This window comes from Lissotriton vulgaris, chromosome 5, assembly GCF_964263255.1.
Source record: "Lissotriton vulgaris chromosome 5, aLisVul1.2, whole genome shotgun sequence".
Taxonomy (NCBI): Eukaryota; Metazoa; Chordata; class Amphibia; order Caudata; family Salamandridae; genus Lissotriton; species Lissotriton vulgaris.
In genome coordinates, this window is record NC_141693.1 from 26,929,668 (window position 1) to 26,950,638 (window position 20,971).

Consider the following 20,971-nt stretch of genomic DNA (forward strand, 5'->3'; position numbering starts at 1 on the left):
AAATACAACTTTTTTGTAATAGTTTATTTATTCATTTGGTGTGGCATCGTTTTTTGTCTGATCGCACTTCTCACCTTGGGAACAGAAGCTTAATAGTAAATGCATAGCCTCAGTTGAAAGAGACATATTTAACACTGATTAGACGCTTTGCATGTGACTTATTATAGCTCACTTACTTTTGTTAGCAATGTGTGTTTAATCTCTACGCACAAACGGCAGGATGTCATTTGAGTAATATTAATGAGTCAAATACTGGCATGCAAATAATCGCAGGTGGAGACTAATCCCAGAAACGGAAACCAAAATTCACAAAATAAACTACTGCGATGCAAAAACCAACTCGGAGGCTTACATTTTTTTCTGTCAGAATTACCAAAGCAGGGGGGTTGGTTCTAGAGACAGTCGACAGACCCCTAACCTCTGAAGAACTTGAAATAAGTCCAAGAACAAATTGGCAAAGAGCTTCAAACTAGGCGCTCTGGTGAAGTCACGCAGCTCTGCTACCACTGCCAGGCTGCTGAAAACAACTTTATACAACAGTCTATGCTCCAAAGTGAGCACGAACTCACTCACGGGTACAGCATGAAGGGGGCTTACTGCGCACCCCTCGCGCCGCGACCCGAGCGCGAGCTCACCTGCGCCAAGGAGCTCACGAGCCGCACCTGCCCGTCCTGTCCATCCGCCAATGGGAAGCCTCCGCGGCCCCACGCGCTGCCACCAGGTATCCACAGAATAAAACATATAAACCCCCGCGTGCCCCCTCCGTGTATGAAAGTGTCACTCACCGTCCGCAGCCTGGAGGAACCCGGCTCTCTGCACCGCGCACCCCTCGCGCGAGCTCACCTGCGCCAAGCCCTCACCCAATCAGAACCAGCAATTAGCTCACGTCACGAGCCTCGCCTGCCTGCCCCGTCCATCCGCCAATGAGAAGCCTCCGCGGCCCTACGCGCTGCCACAGCTGCAAGGGATGCTGTCATTGCGCTCCCACCGCAGTGCACTCTGGGAGCTGCAGTCCAGGCAGCAAACACTCCAGCCAGCGGCGTCACGCGGGGCCCCAGAAGCTTCACTGTCCAAGCCCGGCTCCTCCGCCCCCCGCGCCCTCCTGGGGAGCCCCTTTTCCACCGAGACGAAAGCATGAATCCCCCTTGCAGAATGGTGGCCGTGTTTACAGGGAGGCGCGGCAGGGTCCCGGAGGGCCAGTTGTATCTCTGGGCCCCTCTGCCCCCTCACATTACGGTGCTAACTGCACACAATGGCAGAGTCAATGTTTCTTTCAAGCGCACACATTAGGTCCTTCCATGACCCCTGACCCCTACGAAGAACCGTTCACAGAGAGCTGCTGTCGGACATTCATGTTAAGCGTTTCTTTCAAAGTCCACACCCCAATGATCCGATGCAACTTTGACTACACCTTTGAAAGGCTTTGCAGTTTCATGATCCCACCTCAGGATTAGCACATGACATTGGGGAATAGTATCTCAATTGACAACCCCGCCCAATAAGAATCCAGTGCTCGCTTTTTAGCCATCACAATGATGCATTGTGGGACTTGTAGTTTGGGTTTTACTGTCTAAGAGTGGGACTGAGGGAATAGAATCATTGTTTTCACTGTTCTTTTTGGATGAAGTTTGTGCTCAGAAATAATCAGCAGTGATTTCTTCACAGGAGTGTTGACCGGCTACTTCTGTCAGCCCCTACATCCCAGGTTCGTTACTTTAAAAAATCATGTCAATCACACCGTACCTCCATTCTTCCTTCCTTATGGGACGGGCTGGTGGTCCGACGAAAGTGGCAGGCGGGTGGGATGAGCAGCTGGGGTTTTCACAGAGCTGCGCATGTCTCATTGGCCGGTATTTTTGCTGTGGCCAAACTGACATGCGCAGTCCAGGCGTCCTCATTAAAGGCTAGCATGGATTGGCCCATCGGTCTTCCAGGGAGCGTTGTGTCTGCATGCCCCGGCCAAACCAAGCACTGCTGCTATGCAGATTAGTATTTTAAGCAGCATAAGAACAGTGCTTGGATTGGCTGTTGAGCTCTGTTTTATTTTTCTCCTGCCAGCACACACAGTAACATCCAAGCAGCGTGACTCCAAGAGGCGGGGGGATTTCCCCTCACGACTCGGAGTCTAACGGTGTGCTGAATTGCATATTTTATCACAGTCAGTAGCCACTAGACTTCCAGTATTCACATTATTGCCTCGCCACTTTCAAAGTCAGAAGCCGCCACTGCAAATAATAACATTAAACATGGCTGGGGATGGATACCACCAACCCTTCCCTGTTACCCATGCTCCAGATGTTTTGTTCGGCAGGTATCCCATTGGTGATATCAATTACCGGTGATGCAGTGGCTCACAGAAGTAGCAGGCCAACCCCTGCAGTCCTGCAAAGGACCCGACGCTGAATATTTGGCTTCTCTGTGGCCCGCGCTCTACCCAAAAAGAACAGTGAAAACAATGATTTCTGATTCTACAATCAGCTCTTTTCGTGAGAGGCTTCCATGGCCATGGGTGGGCTGGGAAGCCTCAGGGTCTCTAGTTTGCTCCTGGGTTGCAGCCCCGCGAGTAGCCCTGTACACAGTGTACAATTGTGCCCAGCTGCTGGCGTGCTATCTCTGTTATGGGAAGGCTGGCACTGACATTTCCTTCCTGTGCTACATTTGATTTTTAGGGCAGCAGTTGCATATGCCATTGTGTTTTGTGAAGAAGGATTTGTCCTCCGCCTGAATCCATTGCTGCTTCTTCTTTATGATGGGTGGTTCCCTAACTCTTTGCTTCCTGCGTTGCATCTATTTTGGGACATAGGCTTGTCCTGCCCCTTCATCCAATGCTGTATTTTTCTTTGTTTGTGAGGAAGGTTTGCTTTGCTCCTTTCGTTTTGTACTGCATTTGTTTTGTAGTGGAAGCTTATAATTCTCTTTGCTTACTGTGCATTTTCTGTTGTGCGAGGACAGCTTGTACTAAACAATTAAATATTATGATTGTTAGACCTGACATTGTTAGTGGGTTTATCCCCAACGTTTTGCCTTTTGGCCTCTAGTTTTTGGCCTATTTATTGTTGGTTTTAGGACTCTGGACACTTTACCACTGCTAATCAGTGCTAACGTGCATATGCTTTACAAAGTGCACGGAGGCCCTGAGAATTCTCAAAGTTGACCTGTCGGAATTTATTGTGTTCGCTGTAGCTAAGTATCTAAATGCCGTCTGGCACTACAGAAGACAGTGTCTGAAACTGGCCCACTAATTCCGACTAGACTGGTGAAAGACCCTTTGTACATGATTGACCTTAGAACTCTTGTGTTCTCGATGTTTTAACGTCTAGCATTTTAAACTTTTAAGTCCATTTTTACCAAGGCTTTAAACTTGTATTGTATGTATCTTTTATGAACTTCATCTTCGAAATAAAGATTGATAAAGTAAAAGCATATGCTCTCAATGTAAATCATGATGTGCATTGGTGTGTCCGTGATTGACATATTTGATTTACTACTAAGTCCCTAGTAATGCTGACAGGTATGCCAAGGTCCTGTCAATCAAATGCTACTTGTGGACCTGCAGCACTGGTTGTGCCGCTCACACAAGTAGCCTTTCAAAGGTGTCTCAGACCTGCGACTGCAGTGTCTGCACACACAGTTTTTAACTACAATGTCAACCAGGCAAGTGCACCGACTTGCCAGGCCCTAACCTTCCCTTGTATTACAAATAAGTCACTACTATGGTAAGCCCAAGCAAGCCCCATGGCATTGTGCAGTGTATGTGACAGGTAGGACATGTGCTAGTGTGTTTTACCCATGCCCTGATAGTGAAAGACTGTGCATTTCGTTTTTCACTATTGAAAAGCTGTCTTTTTCATAGGTAATTATTGGAGTTGCCTTGTAACATTTTACAAGTCTAACTTTCAATTGGGAAAAGATGGAGTAATGGAGTTTCATTTCTCAGAGCTCAGAATTTAATAACACATCTTTTAGTAAAGGTGGTATAGAGAAATGGAGTTTAGGCTCCCTGAGCTCAAAATATAATAACACATCTTTTAGTAAAGGTGTTTTTTAAACTGTGTGTTTACAAATGCCACTTTTAGAAAGTGGGTATTTTCTTGTTTAACCATCCTGTGTGCCGCTGCCTGCTTGTGTATTCACAGTCTGGTTTTGGAGTGACAGGAGCTGGGGATGTGTGTTCACTCTAGACAGTCAGAAGGGGTGGGTTCCAGTAAGTCCTACATTTTCTGGGTGACTCGTAGCCAGGCTGAATAGACCTTTCTGCATTTAGAGTGGTGGGATGAGTTTTCATTAGCACCTCAATAGGCTGTGTCTACTCTGCACAATGCTGTCTCCACCTCCTGTAGTGACGCTGGACCAGGGAGGACAGAACTGGTTTGTACTGAGCTCAGGGACTGTAAAACAAAGATTACAATCAGAAAATGGGGTCTAAATCTTGAGGATTAAACTCAAAACTTCTGGAAACAGGAGGATGCTGCCAAGAAGAAGAGCTGCCAGGAAGAGTACTGCCCCTCTGCTGTGTTGTTGCTTTGTTGGGTTGGTCTACAGTTGCTGCCTCTGTCTGTGGGCAGAGGAAAGGGACGGACACTTTTTGCCCTGCTCGGATATCCTGCTTGAAAAGATCTCCGAGGGCTTGATGCAGAGCTTGCCTCCTGTTGAAAGTCTCAGGGAAATCAATGACTTCAAAAGGATCTGCTCTGGATCAAAAAGGAACCTGCCTGGAAGGAGAGCTGAGAGAGCTCTGTGAGGAGTGCTGCCCCTTGGTATGGGTGGGGGGGTGGGGGGGGGGGGGGGGTCGGCCTGCAGTTGCTGCTTCTGTCTGGAATAGGAGAAGGATTGGACTGTTCTTCACCATAAAAAAGAAGTAAGCGGCGGGGAGCAATTTATTTCCTGGTGTGCTGGGAGGCTCCCTGAGCACGGTGTAAACGTGTGCCATGACAAAAGATGGGGCACTGTGAAAAAGCGTGCCATGACAGAATCATGAGGCACTGTGTAAATGTGTGCCGTGACAGGAACTGAGGCACTGTTGAAACGTGTGCTGCGTCAGAAGTTGGGGGTCTGCAAGAAAACATTCCCACCCATCAGCAAAGCCTAGCACTTTCAGGATCACCGAGCATGTCCCCTCATGTTGTCTGGCAACCATCCATTGCAAAAGTGCAGCCCTTCCCAAGTACCCCCGGGGCAGAGTGTGTGTGCAGTCCAGCTCCGCCGGCCTCATCTCAGTCTGGAAGCCACAGAGGGTCCGCCACAGCCAGCTCTGATGCCCCAGACTATGTCAGCTGCCCTGCTCACTGTGAGGGATGGCGACAAGGTGACCCTTACTCCAGCAGGCCCCTGGCTAAGACCCAGGTGTGAGGGTGAGCAAGTCCACTGTCCTAGCCAGAGTCACACCTATGACCACGTTGGATGAACTGGGGACGCTGGACTGGTGTGTTCCAGAGGAGAGAGGAGAGCAGACGAGAGGAAGGAATCCTCAAGGGTCCTGTGTACTGAGGCGACAGGAGGCCCCAGGAGTTGTGTGTCGTGACACAGCCATTGAGCAGGTGTGTGAGTGTGATAACCTGCACTTGGGGGGCATTTTTCCTGTTCAGGAGGTAGTACAGGTGAGCCTCGGACAGAGGCCCCCATGGGAAGGTTTACCACGCTATACATACTACCTCCTAGGAGCCCCGGTGCACAGGTCTCTGTGGTGGCAGGATAATCCAGGTGTGGCCCTAAGTCACAGACCAGCAGGGCAGGAGCGCTTCACCCTGAGTTTTCACAGTGTTAAGTGGCACGTGTGCCAAGATATCTGGGGATTCATGTGCCTCTGGGGCTGACCACTTGCTTCGTATTCATGCGCTCAGATTGTTATTTATTTCATTTTATTACCTTGCAATAATAAGATAACTAGCATCATTTCAGGATCTGCATATTTTGTACAGCAATGGTATTTTTATGACATGTGCAACATATAAGTATACATTGTATTGCACTGATTGTGATGTTATGACAAGTGCCTAGTTGGCAAAGTGATTTATTGTAATACATATGTTGGATTTTTTTACATGTCGGTCTTGTTCAGATAAAGATACTTTATTTTTAGGTCTCGTGCCGTTTACAGCGCGAAGCGCTGTCACGGCACGAGATCTATTGTGAAGGGCGCTGCTTTCGAGGAGACAGCACCTGGCCGCGCGCATTTCTGCCAAAGGAGGCGATTCGAGCGGGCCACGCGCACGGCCAGGTCCTGTCTCCTAGAAAGCTGCCTCCCGCAGACACGCGCACACACACATACACACTTTTCCCTGTGCAGGGCGGGCCGCCGCGCTTCCTGCGGCGACCCGGAAGCATTGCCGGCCAAACCGGAAGTCCCGCCTTCCAGCCGCGGAACGAGGAGAAACCTGCGGCTTGTTTATCTTTTCTGTGCGTGCTGTGTTAGTCCTTCCTCTAAGCCCTTCGTGCTGTTGCTCATCCTCTTTCCCAGCGCACTTGGTTGCTCGTGTTTGGTCCCTCGGCTCTAATCCATGAAGCCCCGGCTTAGTCCTTCCTCCCTGTTTATGCGACCTCTTCTCCGCCATGTTGTGAGTTACGCATGCGCACGCCCGTGGCCGTCTCTGAGGCTCGCCAATGTGCCGGAGGCGTTTAGAGCAGGAACGGCAGAGGAGGCTGTGAGCCGCACCCCCGTACTGGAGTACGAGCCTACGCCCGGCCAACGCCCGTCTCGCAGCGGAGTCCCGAGCTGGGACCAGCTCAGCCGGCAACAAACGGACTGCAAGCGAAGCATCGGGTGAGTGCAGCCCGTGGGGAACAGTCCCTGGGAGGACAGGGAGGCTCTCCTGTTGAGGGGGCTGGGGTGGAGCAGAGTGCACAAACACGTACTGGGGACCGCTCTGTGTTTTCGGGGAGGCTCAACTGATTAAATGTGTTGTTTTGCTGGTGGAATGGGGGTCGTGTGGCTCAAAAGGCAGCTGGAGTGTATGTTGGGGTGTTTAATTTCAGTGCTGGTGGGCTCGCGCATGTGGTAGGCGCATATTTGAAGGTGGGGGGTGGTAGGACTCAGGCTGGTGGTTGTGCATTGGGGAGGGATTGTTTCTTGTTCGTTCGTGTGGTTTTGGCTGGAGATTGGTTGTTGGTGCATCATGAAGTAAAATGTTTACTTTTTAATATCGCTAGTTAGTACCGGAGCTTACCCTGTTGCCTGTTTGTTAGTACTTTCTATTTTAGCAGCGAAGGAAATCCAGCACAGCAATGTTAGATTTGCCCAGAATCAAAGGGTTATCAGGGCAACAAATGTGTTAATGGCAAGAGATGTGGATTGATGTTGGTTTAGGGGTAACGGGTGAGTTGTTGTTGCATATGTGGCAGTTTGGTAACTTGTATTATAAATGTGTGGTGTATAATTACGACGAGATCGTATTTGTGCTTTTCAAGAGTTTTATGGCCTGGTGGTTGTTTGGGCGGGTTTTTCGCATTGGAATTTCATGTAGCTAAGGGGACTTCTGTCTTGAGAGAGTACATTCTGTGGAAAATAGTTTGCAAGAGTTTTCGCGTGTGTGGCGTTATGTTTAAAAGACGTAACGGTGTACTTGGATTGAAGTAATTTAATTGCGGATGGGCGAAAGCTGTTTTACTGCGTTCTGCATGGCAGTGAAACAATTGAGGTATTGAAAAAATCTGGTGGGTTGAGGAAATGTACTTGCGATTAGACACCACGCTGTTTTATCTGTGGTGACTGAATTGTTCAACAAAAATACCAGCGGGGACTGTAACTTGGACAATTAATAGGCGCTATTCTATTGTATACTTTGGTTGTTCACAACTTGCAACATAATATCACTTTGGAGCAATACTATTCCGCTTCTCATCTGAAATGTAAACAAATGTAACACGTGGCAGTCTTGCTCACTAACTTATGGCCACAAACATTGCAGTGGGTGCGCCTAAGGCACCCCAGAGCGCGAGTCTCGCACACAACCTCTTCCAGATATGCATGACATTATGACATTTTTGCCGCCGAGCTGATGCTTCCGTCTGGACTGATCTCAGTGTTTGACATTCCCTTGCCAAAAGCATGCATACCTAGCGTAGTTCGTTTCAGTGTTTTGAGGACAAAAGGTTGGCATGTTAAACCATTTACCTGCACGCCCAGATGGCCCTCAAGGGCCTCCCTGGTGAAGGGAAATGGACCGTTATGTGAACAATGCTTTCGGCTACGGCTGTGTGCGCAGAAATGTGGACAGTACAGATATATCTAATATCTCAGCAGCGTTTCGGCATACATAATTGCAAGACGTAACATTGCAGTAATCCTATACGTCGTCGTTTGGCGGAGTGCGGATTTTGTATTGCTCTCCCCTCTTACTCTTAACGTTTGCCTTTTAAAATTCCAAGTTTGTCCAATATCATTTGCTTTGCGCTCTAGATTCATACTTTATTAGACCTGTTTAATGTACCGTAGTTGTCAGGTTTTTACTTCGTTTAAAACATTTTTTTTAGAAGATTGTAAAGTTTGCCCAAAGGAAAACCTTATGGTTTTGAACAGCTTCCCACGCACATTAACATTTTCATTTCTCAACCATGCCACTATTTTGGGAAAAAGAGTTTCGGTCAAAGAGTAACTATTGGTTTGTTTACACTCCCCGGACTAGTCATGTGAAGTTTGGAGCACTGATATTAGTGCCAGGAGGGGAATGGAAATCAGATGGATTGTGTTGCGCAGAGGAGTCCTGTCAGAACGTCGGTGGTTGCAATCATATATTTTTAGGTCGAGCCTGGGCAGCGCATGCGCTGCTCTGTGAGGCATGCTATATTCAGGTAGGGACTTGAAGCTCCACCCATCTTCTACCCATGTTTTCAATTGGCTCCTGTTTCTGTCCTTTCTAAATCGTTTGTTTTGATTCATGAATAGGCTTTGTACTCCCTCCTTGTCTGCATTTGTAACCTCCCATGAGGACTGGACTTTTTACTTGCGTTGTTACACGTCTGCTTTATTTAAAGTCTGTGAGCACAATCTTTTTTAATGATTTTCCCCTATTCCACCCACAGCGTGCTTTCCTACAAAGCAGCACGCCGCCTGCTTTTATATTTTTATTAGTAATGGTGACTGGTCCACTTTAACTATAGAGACCCGCTTCTTTATTGATCTTATTTACTATGGCTGTCCGCTTTAACTTCAGCGGCCGCGTTCAGGAACCTTTGTTTTGTTTTATTTTTGGTGAAAGTGCCACATACCGTGCTTTTACTTTAATGGTGGCCGCACCACTTTCTTGAGATGCTGCTTGCCATGTCTAAAGAAAGGGGCGCTGTAGCCGCGGCTCACTGTAAGCTGAATACGGCAAGCAGCATCTAAAGAAAGTGGTGCAGCCACCATTAAAGGGTCTCACTTTTGCGATAGTTTGAGCTATTGTCAATGTAAATGACAATGCCTTTTATTTGTGTTGATTTTTAAAACACATATATAAAAGACATTGTCATTTACAATTGCAGTAGCTTAAACTCTTGCAAATGTGAGGCCTAATGCATTGCAAATGCTTGTTTTCCTTTGCAGTCTCCCCAGAATAAGCCTGTCTTCATCCTCCTGCAAAATTATTGATCAACATGCTGCTTCCCAAAGAAGGTGAATGCAAAAAATGGTAGCCCCCAGGCTCAATCAATGAGAGACTGTGTTGAGGAAAATATGAACCTGGAGATAACAAATACACAAGAACACTTCAATTGCAAACAGGTAAGTAAGCACACTACACAGTGGTCTCCAGGGGGGGCGGGGGGGACCAAACCATATACTAAGAAAGTGCAACACGAAATGCGACCGAAGTCGGGACTTGGACCAGGAGACTCAAAAGAGCTGGGGACAAAAGGAACTACCCAAGGGAAGCTCCCTGGAACCCCAATGAGGCTGTATAAAACCCTATAACAAACCCTATAACAACTCAACAGGAAATTCACATTTGCAATTTTGAATGACCCTTCTCAGTGGACCCTGAATAAAACCCAGTGGGAGTCAGAAGGTTGGAGAGTCACCTCACCCATGGATAACCCAGGACACCTACATAGGGAAGCTGGGTGCATAGGTGCGAAGTGACATCTGATACTGCTGTAATACACAATGGAGCACTTCAGTAAAGATGTCGCTGGCGAACACTGTGCAAGAGTCCGGTGGAATCTAAGGATGGATTCTTCAAGTGAATAACCTGCAAGCAGAGGGGACAGAGTCTATGCCACTCAAAGATGACCAGGAGGCAAGGCAGAGCAATGCCCACCTATGTCGGAAGATGCAGGAGTGATGACGGTGACCTTGTCGCTGCAGCTGTGAGGACCAGGCAACACGGAGGAAGACCAGGAGACATGCACAAGCTGTCCCTTGTCGGAAGTCGAGAACCAGGGGATTAGTGTCCGGCAGGAGCACCAACAAGCCTTGGCAGCAGCAACAGATATGGAAAATATGAAGGAGCAACATTGGGATCAGCAAGTTCCAAGGCACTCACCAAGTGCAGGAGAGTCAGAGCAGGCCTGAGCAAGCAGGCCTGAGCAAGCAGGGACGCCCACTGAAGCAGGATTAGACACTAGAGAGGACTCACAGGCTGAGGGCACAGGAGTCGCAAGAGGATTTAGAAGCCGCTCACCAAAGATGAAGGTCTGCGGTGAGGGCATTGATCTTGGCAGGAAGAGATGATGGAGCTTCTTGTAGTCCGAAGATCTCTAGAGTGCAGAGCCAACAAGCTTTGGCAACGGCAAGACAATGTGGTGCACAGGGGTTCAGTCCCAGAGGTTCCGATGAAGAATACTGGCCTCAAACTTGCTGAGGGTACAGGTCAAGTCTTGAGGGAATTGTAGAACCACCATCTGCGTTAGTGTCTTTCCAAATCAGTGGGACATCAGGAGCCCCCAGTACATGGGATCGGTGTTAGGGCAGGATTCCATCATGTTAGATACCAAGCATGACCAGTTTGATGCAGTCAATATGTAGTAGTTCGACATCTTGTAATTGACTTGATGTCAACTATATGTCTAAAATGGCTGACCGCATTCACAAATCTAGGAGAATCAACTCCTAGGTTTTTAGGGAGTGTTCTGCTAATACAGGGCACCCTCACACTTTTAACCTAACACCCTACCCTCAGGATTGAAAGGTCTCCCTTAGCAGTGACTTATAGGTCTTAAGTGCGGTGACCTCAGATATTATAACTGTTGTGAGTAGTGCTAGCATCAGCCCACACAGGCTGCAATGGCTGGCCTGTAGTCACAGTTTGAGAGGTCTCATGGGTGGCATAATGCAAGCTGCAGCCAAAGGGTCACCCCTGGTGGACCTATGCCCTGACTAGAAGGGTACACCAGTAGGCAATTAGGAAGGTACCAAAGTACTTACCACAGTCTAATTAGGGGAAAGACCCCAGTGACTGGGTGTGAGCAAGTGCCCTCTTTCTGCATAGTTGCCCACACTTTTTGCTGAATTGCTAATGTGCTATGACTGAGTGTGCCCTGGGCTCCTGCTAATAAGGTACCCAGGGCCTATGTTCTTTCCCTAAAACTGCATTAAAGCCTATACCCAATTGGCATCTCTGGCCACAGGTGGGCCCCTGGTAAATGGTACCACAGGTACCCAGGGCACTGTTACCAGGGAAGCCCCCCAAGGGCTACAGCACTAAAAACCACCCTTGGAGGCCCTGCACCTTTTCACCCACACACTGCTTTTGCAGGCTGCGTGTCTTGGTGCAGAACAAATTAAAGAGTCGACATGGCACACAGCCCTGTGTGCCATACCTAACAAACCACTGCCCTGGCCTAGATCAGCCACCCCTCTAGCTGGGTGCCGTATGCCAGTGGTGAGGGCACAAGGCCATGAGCCCTGTGCCCCTACAATGCCCAAGTCCATTCTTGGGCATTGTAAGTGTAGTGCTGCCATTAAGAGTATATGGTGCTGGGGGTTTGTCATTACGAACTCCACCACACCATAAAGGCTACACTAAAAACTGGGAAGTTTGGTATTAAACTTCTCAGCACATTAAACCCACACTGATGCCAGTGCGGGATGTAATGTAAAGCGCCACGGTTGTGTGCCCACACCAACGGTGCCTAACCAACCCAAGACATCCCATCTTACCCCTCAAAGTGGTGGTCACACCCAGAAGGTCCTCGTCCCCGAGCCTACAGTGTTTCTACTAACCAGAGGTTCTCCATTGAAAACAGGGCACCTGACCTCGAAACAGCACCCAGCCGCCCTAGTGCCATTGAGGGTGCACCTTTGGTGCTAATTTGGTTCCCTATTTGCCCTGACTTAAACCATAGGAGCTTTGCTCCCACAACCCAGTGGCCTGCTTGCCAGCAGCCACCAACCGGAGACCCCTATCCTCTATAGGATAACATTGGGCCTCAACACTCTGCACCCGGCCACCCTAGTGCCGCTGAGGGTGTAACAACCGTGCATCACTGACCCTGGGAGACCCCAGAGTCTAACCCCTGAACCTTACCTCCCACAGTTGATTACTTACCTGTGAACCGATAACCTGTTTTTCCTCCATAGGATAACATTGAACATTTTCTTACAAAAAGTTTTTAAGTGTGGAGTTTTGAAATCTAAAAATATTCTTTAAAAATCGCACATATAACCAAAACGTATTTACTTATCTGTTTGCAGGAAATGTCCCAGTGCTGAATCCACTGGAGAAGAGGTGTGGCGCCGCGGCTAGGGCGACTGACTCCGGAATCTGGGGATCATGGTTCGATCCCCGGCACCGGCGGCAGATTAGCCCAGCACCATGCGACTCTGGGCAATAGCTTGCTTAATCTTCCCTACGGCCCCCAGCGCCTAGAGACCATTACGGGTGAGTGTGCGCTTTACAAATGTGGATTATTATTATTATTATCCGGCACAGAGTAAGAAAAGTAACCTACAAAGTAACTTACCGGTAATTTACTGAAAAATCCTATTAATTTCAATGCACTGTTTTTCTTCCATAAAACGACTGGAGTTTTGAAATCTAAAGATATTCTTTAAAAATCATGCGAATAACCAAAATGTAATTACTTCAGTGTTTGCAGGAAATGTCCCAGTGCTGAGTCTAGGTATCCAGCACGGAGTTAGAAAAGTAACGAGAAAAGTAACTAACCTGCAGTTTACTGATAAAGCCTACTCATTCCAATGTACTGTATTTGCTAAGTGTTGCAACCTACTGCATTCCCTGTAAATCAAACAAAGTACAATTTCTACTGCATTTATAAACTGGTTTACACTCAGCAACTTATTATTGCAAAGTATTTTACCTGTGCAAGGCTTGCTTGGTCCTAAAATAAAACAGTATATTTTTTAATCAAAAACAATTGGCCTAGAGTTCAGTTCTTGAGTGTGTGAATTCATTTGCTGACTGAGTGTGTACATCAAATTCTTAACACTGTCCTCTGATCCAGCCTTACTGCTCGACCACCTTACCACACATCGAGAGTAAGGTTATATCTAAATTTAACCTCTGGGGTCCAGAATGTCAGGGCGCGCTGCAAATGCAGCAAAAGTCAAGGGTGCGCCACTGCGAAAACCTAAACGTGGCAGCAGCCCACTACTTACTGGGCAGCTGGGAAAGTGCGGGGCCAAGGAGTGCATCTCACTCCTAACTTCGCAAGACATGCCCCCAAAGAATTGTGCACCTAAACGGTGCAGCTGGCACTACTTGCTGTGCATCAGTAAGTGAGGGAAAGGCCTGGCACCTCTGGGCCACTGCTGTCCCTTTCAGGGACTCTCTCAAGAATTGCGCACAAACATTGCAGCTGCCTGCGCTGGTGCGGCGTAGCTGTGGATCAGGGAAAGGGCCCTAGCGCATCTGTGCCCCCGGGGGCCTCACGGGGCTTCTCAATGAACTTTGCCCCCAGGTTGAAGCCACCTAGGCTCTAGGAATAATGATGCCCCCTAATTGCAGCTGTGGCAGTATGGGGCCACAGAAACTCAGGACCCCCACGGGGCCCTTGAAACAAATATGGCCATCTGTGGAGTGGCCCGCAACGGCGGGTCCGCTCATACAACAAAAATATACTGGCCATGTTGGAGCGGCCCGCTCTGACCAGGTGCCTCTGCCAGGCACCAATCACTCGAGGCCCACTCTCCTGGGCTCTTCACCGGCGAGGTTCTCCTCTCTGTGGCGGGGCTCTCTCACTCATGAGAGCCTCCCTGGGGGATCCGGCGGCATCTCCTTTGCGGTGCGGGGCTTCCCCTTGCTCCTGGGAGCCCCGCGCTGCAGCCTCTCATTCTTCACCCGGGCCCCCTCCTGGGAGCCTCAGGACTTGCTACGGGCACTCAAGGAGGCGGGGTAGGCTCCCGTCCTCATCTCACGCATTCCGCCCGGCTTCTACTTTGCGTCCGGCCGCACTTCTGCTTCCCTCTGCAGGCCCCACCCACAACCAGGTGGGCCGCGGACGCGGCAGCAACCTCAGCTCGGCAATGAGGGGTAGGTTCCCCTCAGAATTAAAACATAGAGCGCGGTGGACATCCGCGAGCTCTAATAACGGCAAAGTCGCGGGGTGGGCACCCGCGCAATTAAAATATAAGTAGCGGCCATAAGCAAGGTGGGCACCCGCAAGGCTCGCATCACGGGGGGAATCCCTAAGCTGGGGATTCTCTCTCTCTCCCCTCCAGCAGTGCTGCGCTGCAAATCCTGCTCGTTCCTCCTCTGGGGAAAGCGTTCCCCAGGTGCTGAAAGGCTCCATCAAGTCTTGGCAACACCAAAACAAAGAGCAAAATGTCCACGAAGTCCTGGAGGCATCAGGGGGGCAATGTAGGGCCCAGGGGCCAGCACACAGGGCCCTCCAGCAGGGATGTAGCCCCCATGGCGGTCCCTCCTGGACCCCACCAGCAGCAAGCCTCCCTTTGTCAGGATCCAAAAGAGAACATTTTCACAGGATCACAGCCCCTTCTTTTATACCACATTTTCCTTTGTCTACAAGATGCAGGCAATGGGAGAACCAGATACAACTGGTTCAGGGGAGCTCCTGAGCACTTCGTTTTGCCCAGCTCCTCTTTCCTATTCACAGGACAGGCCGGGGACATCAGACGCACCACAAGAGGTAGAGCCAGCATCGTGGAGGGAAGGCACAGCCCTTTTCAGGTCCCAGGTGCAACTCCTCCCTCCCTTCTAAATGCAGAACTCCCTTTTCACCAACGGGCAGACCCATCCTGGATCCTGGACCAGCCACACCAGCCAGCCCCTGTCACTCACAAGCCAGACATGCAATTCAGATCAGGCAGGCAGACACACTGCACACAGAAATGCCAACTTCTAAAAGTGGCACTTCTCCACTAGTCACAATAAATCTGCACACACCATTGCGCAGCATTTATTCTCATGAGTTCGCACATACTACTCTCTCCCCTGCACTCCTCTCATATCAGGAACTACAAGGGGCACACATATACCCCATGCATTCCTATGGGAGGGCAGGTCAGTCTCACCACACATACACAGAGAGTGCACGCACTTTACCCTGGACCACAGTGCTAAAGTGCGCAGAGGCCTAAAATCACCAACACCAGGTTACAGAAAAAGGTTAGGAGAACGCAAAAAGTTTCGGGGTAAACCTGCCAAAAGGGCCAAGTCCAACAGCATCCATGCAAGCTACCCTCATACTTTGAACACATGCAGCATGGGCAGTGATAGCAGCCGTGCAAGCTACCCTCATACTTAGAAAACATGCAGCTTCAGCAGTAATAGCAGCCAAGCAAGATACCCTCATACTTTGAACCCATGCAGCATCAGCAGTAATAGCAGCCAAGCAAGCTACCCTCATACTTATAATACATGCAGCAGCGATAAAAGCCAACAAGCTATCCTCATACTTAGAACACATGCAGCAGTGATAGTATCCAGACAAGCTACCCTCATACTTAGAGCATACATGCAGCAGAGATAGTAGCCGGGCAAGCTACCCTCATACTTAGAACACATGCAGCAGCAATAGTAGCTGGGCAAGCTACCCTCATACTTAGAGCACATGCAGCAGCGATAGTAGCTGGGCAAGCTACTCTCATACTTAGACCACACGCAGGAGTGATAGTAGCTGGGCAAGCTACCCTCATACTTAGAACCCATGCAGCAGCGATAGTAGCTGGGCAAGCTACCCTCATACTTAGAACACATGCAGCAGAGATAGTAGCCGGGCAAGCTTCCCTCATACTTAGAACACATGCAGCAGCAATAGTAGCTGGGCAAGCTACCCTCATACTTAAAACACATGCAGCAGCGATAGTAGCTGGGCAAGCTACCCTCATACTTAGAACACATGCAGCAGCGATAGTAACAGGGCAAGCTACCCTCATACTTAGAACACATGCAGAAGCAATAGTAGCCAGGCAAGCTACCCTGATACTTAGAACACATGCAGTAGAGATAGTAGCTGGGCAAGCTATTCTCATACTTAGAACACATCCAGCAGCGATAGTAGCCAAGCAAGCTACGCTCATACGTAGAACACATGCAGCAGCGATAGTAGTTGGGCAAGCTACCCTCATACTTAGAACACATGCAGCAGCTATTGTAGCTGGGCAAGCTACTCTCATACTTAGACCACATGCAGCAGCGATAGTAGCTGGGCAAGCTACCCTCATATGTAGAACACATGCAGCAGCAAAAGTAGCTGGGCAAGCTACGCTCATACTTAGAACACATGCAGCAGCAATAGTAGCTGGACAAGCTACCCTCATACTTAGAACACATGCAGCAGCGATAGTAGCCAAGCAAGCTACCCTCATACTTAGAACACATGTAGGAGCGATAGTAGCTGGGCAAGCTCCCCTCATACTTAGAACACATGCAGCAGCGATAGTAGCTGGGCAAGCTCCCCTCATACTTAGAACACATGTAGCAGCGATAGCTGGGCAAGCTACCCTCATACTTAGAACACATGCAGCACTGGTAGTAGCTGGGCAAGCTACCCTCATACTCCAAACACATGCAGCTGCGATAGTAGCCAGGCAAGCTACCCTCATACTTAGAACACATGCAGCACTGGTAGTAGCTGGGCAAGCTACCCTCATACTCCAAACACATGCAGCAGCGATAGTAGCCGGGCAAGCTACCCTCATACCCAGAACACATGCAGTAGAGATAGTAGCTGGGCAAGCTACTCTCAAACTTAGAGAATACCTGCAGCAGCGATAGTAGAGAGGCAAGCTACTCTCATACTTAGAACACATGCAGCAATGATAGTAGCTAAGAAGGCTACCCTCATACTTAGAACACATGCAGCAGCGATAGTAGCTGGGCAAGCTGCCCTCATACTTAGAACACTTGCAGCAGCAGTAGTAGCCGGACAAGCTACCCTCATACTTAGAACACCTGCAACAGTGATAATAGCCAGGCAAGCAACCATTCTACTTAGAACACATCCAGCAGAAGCTGGGCAAGCTACCCTCATACTTATGACACATGCAGCATCAGCAGCAATGCAAGCTACCCCCATACTTAGAACACATGCAGCATCAGAAACAATGCAAGCTACCCCCATACTTAGAACACATGCAGCATCAGCAGCAATGCAAACTACCCTCATACTTAGAACACATTCAGCACGACCATAACTAGTATAAGCTATCCTCATACACAACCAAAGCACAGCACAGATAGCAGCCGTGCAAGATGTCCCCAGACACAAAACACATTCAGGATAGCTATCAGCTGTGCAAGCTTCCCTCATTCACAGCACAACTGCAGCACAGACAGCAGCAGTACAAGTCCAGGACAGATCCAGTACATGCAGCAGCAGCACAAACTTCCCTCAATCACAGCACAAATACAGCACAGACAGCGGCCCTAAAGTCTCCCTCATATCTAGGACAGATCCGGTACATGCAGCAGCGAAAGCTTCCCACGCACACAGCACAAGGGTAAAGAAAGTAACCACAGATCAGCTGCAGACTAGCAGTGCCTGTCGAATAGCACCTCCAGGCACACAGACACAGAATGAGAGCAGGCATGGAACTGTCCAGGAAGAAGTAACGTGGAAGAGTATTGCGGCCAAACGAGGTTCCCACGGTAATTGTTATTAAAACAAGGACCAGCAACAATCCTGTGGACCTCAAGGGTGAAAAGTGGCTGAGAGTTCACAGGACTTCCATCAACAAGATAAACATTAGGACGTGATACAGCTGTGTTCTGCGCTGAGTCTCAAGAGGACCCTGACCATAGCGATGGAGGCGCGAGGAATCAGCCTGGAAGTCCATGAATCCAAGAGCTCGTCACATATTTTTTTTTTTTTTTTATTTTATATTCTTATAGAGCGCCAGATTAGACTCCCGAAGGGGTATCTCCGCGCTATTACTGTGCCACAAATTAGTGCTGTTACAAGAGAGTGGTTAGTATAGGGTAGCGAGGCCGAGAAGTGATTTATTTGTCAGAAAACAGATACGTTTTTAAGTTCTTCCGAAAACTCAGATGGCTGGAAATTGACCTGAGTTCTTGGGGTAAAGAATTCCAGAGTTTTGGGCCGGCATAGGCTAATGCACGGCCGCCTTGTCTGGTCTTCTTTACTCTTGGTGTCTGCAGGAGCTGCTGTTGGCTGGAGCGCAAATGTCGTCCCGGGATGTAGGGCTGGAAGATCTTAATCATATGTTTCGGGCCCTCTCCTATCATGCTCTTATGGATGGTGCATAAGATCTTAAAGTGGACTCGCTTCCTAACTGGAAGCCAGTGGAGTCTCATCAGCAGGGGACTGGAAGGGGTCCTAGCTGGAGCATTCAGGACAACCCTTGCTGCTGTGTTTTGAATTATTTGCAATTTACTGAGCTGCTCCTCGTTAGCTCCGAGGAGCAGCCCGTTGCAATAATCCACCCTACTGATGACCAGAGCCTGCACGAGCGTTTTCCTGTGATGGTCTGGTATGTAGGGAAAGACTCGTCTCAGCATCCCGATAGCCCGGAAACAGGTACCAGCAACCTGATTGACATAAGAGGTAGATACAGAGGAAGATAGGTCAGCAGAAGCCAGTATGAACCACTCAGTATGTACTGGACACCAAGAGAGGGAAGGGTATTCACAGTAAGGGGCTGACTATGATCGTTTGGAAACTTTTCCGACCGACTCAGTTTCGAGATCAGTTTCAACCAACTCAGGTTAGGTAAGTCCAACCGACCGATTACGATGTTTCCGCAAACACCTTTCTGTCGGACTCCCATTGACTCCAGTGGGAGTCTGTGTTCTGAACGAGAACACAGGCATTAACAAGCATTGGCATAGCCAATAGGTCTCGCTTTAGGGACCTTCTAAGTATTTAGTTATGCAGCACAATATCTTTGGTGCAACAACATCAACTGTTGCATGGCTAAACGCTTATAAGGTCCAAAAGGCGAGACCTATTGTCAAGAAGGCCAGATGAATCCACAGGAGTCGACGCTTAGTCCCAACGCCCCTCTGCCTCAGAAGCCACCCGACAAGCAAAGTCAAGGTAACCGCTAAAACAGAAGGGAAAGGGGAAGTGGATAAAATAACAAAAGAGAAGAGAGACTGCCCTCGAGAGTTGAAGAACACTCTCCGTATTGGTCTTTGGGGTCTTCTGTTTTGACCTGTAAGGAAATCCTATTTAATTTCAAGCAGCTGTTTTACAGGCATATCATTTATTACACTAGCAAAACGCTTACCCTTAAACCACAGGCAATTGCTTCTCTCTTATTAGTTTTCAACTGAACTCGGTTTTCATTTCACCTATATAAAACACAGTATCATTAGCTATCGAGAATATCTTACGGAAATAGTTTAGTGTGACTCTATGATGGATATTTTACTTGATGTACCTGGCAAAGTTGATCTGGTACTGTAACTAAGTCCATTTAAATAGCATTCCGTAGCTTGACAACCAAAATATAAATAAAGTTCCAGAAGTACACGATACCCTAGCTATGAGTAAACTATAGAAGAAAGAAAACAGCTTCAAGCATATCAGTTCAGTCACTTGATAACGCCTTGACTTGAAGACGCAAACGCGTCAAAAGAAACAGTTCTTTACGATCTAGAATGAGGCTTGAAGAGTCTTACTTCAGGTCCCTCGTTAGCGCATGCGAATGTAGAATCTTTTTGGATGAAAAACTGAAGATTTCTCTGGAAAACTCAGAACTCCGGAACTTCACTCTGTCTTCGTGGACGATTCCAGTTGAAGTGCGCAGTTCGTTATCAGAACGCGCGCCTCGCCAGCTGCACTGGTGGTGAGCGAAGAAACACTAGACCAGCAACTTTTCATTCTGCCGCGTCCCGTTCCTTCGACCATGTTTACGCTGCTATTCTGGAGTTCAATGAAACACCGCTTAAGGAAAATTATTGGAATCACATGTCGTCTTTTCCAACGTGAGTGTCTACATTGCGTCTGACCTCTTGACATGATTTTTGGGGTTTTCCCACTTTTTAGACTAATGGTTAGGCAAGACCTGACAGTACCTCCCTCCAAGGTAGGGTCCCCCAATTTTGGTTTTGTAGGATACATTCTATGGAAGGCTTGGACTAATCTTGGAGCATGTACATTTGAAGAAGGTTCCCAAGATCTCTCTTCAGGGCCATAACCTTTCCACTCAATCAAGTAATGTAACTTCCCTCTGGAAATTTTTGAGTCTAGAATCCTGCTAACCTCAAACTCTTCTCCAGATTCTACATCAATGGAAGAAGGAGCCACCTTAAGTCTAACATTTTTTGGATTCTTTTTAAGTAGGGAAACATGGAAGACTGGATGTATCTTTAATGATTTTGGAAGTTGTAACTTAACTACCACTGGATTTATGATTTTCAGCACCTTAAAAGGCCCAATATATCGAGGTTGGAACTTCCTGTTGCCTTTTAACCTCAGATGTTTAGTGGACAGCCACACCTCATCATTTACCTCAAAATTTGATCCTGCTCTTCTTTTTTTATCTGCATGTTTTTGTATGACTCTTTAGCCTTGGTTAGATTCTTCTGAGCCTTATCATAAGCTACTCTTAAGTCGGTTATGACTTCAGTGATCGCAGGCACTGTTGTATCCATTTTGCCTAAAACTAGTC

At 48.3% G+C, this 20,971-nt stretch overlaps 1 protein-coding gene across 1 annotated transcript in view; it reads right to left on the bottom strand.

Annotated features, from left to right (window-relative positions):
* LOC147710041 (CLIP-associating protein 1-B-like) overlaps positions 1–862 on the bottom strand; it is a 115,208-nt gene extending 114,346 nt beyond the window's left edge. Inside the window, exon 1 of the mRNA XM_086919931.1 lies at positions 786–862. The gene's annotated coding sequence lies outside the window, so the exon portion shown is untranslated. The remainder of the gene's footprint in view (positions 1–785) is intronic.
* Between the last annotated feature and the right edge of the window lie 20,109 nt (positions 863–20,971).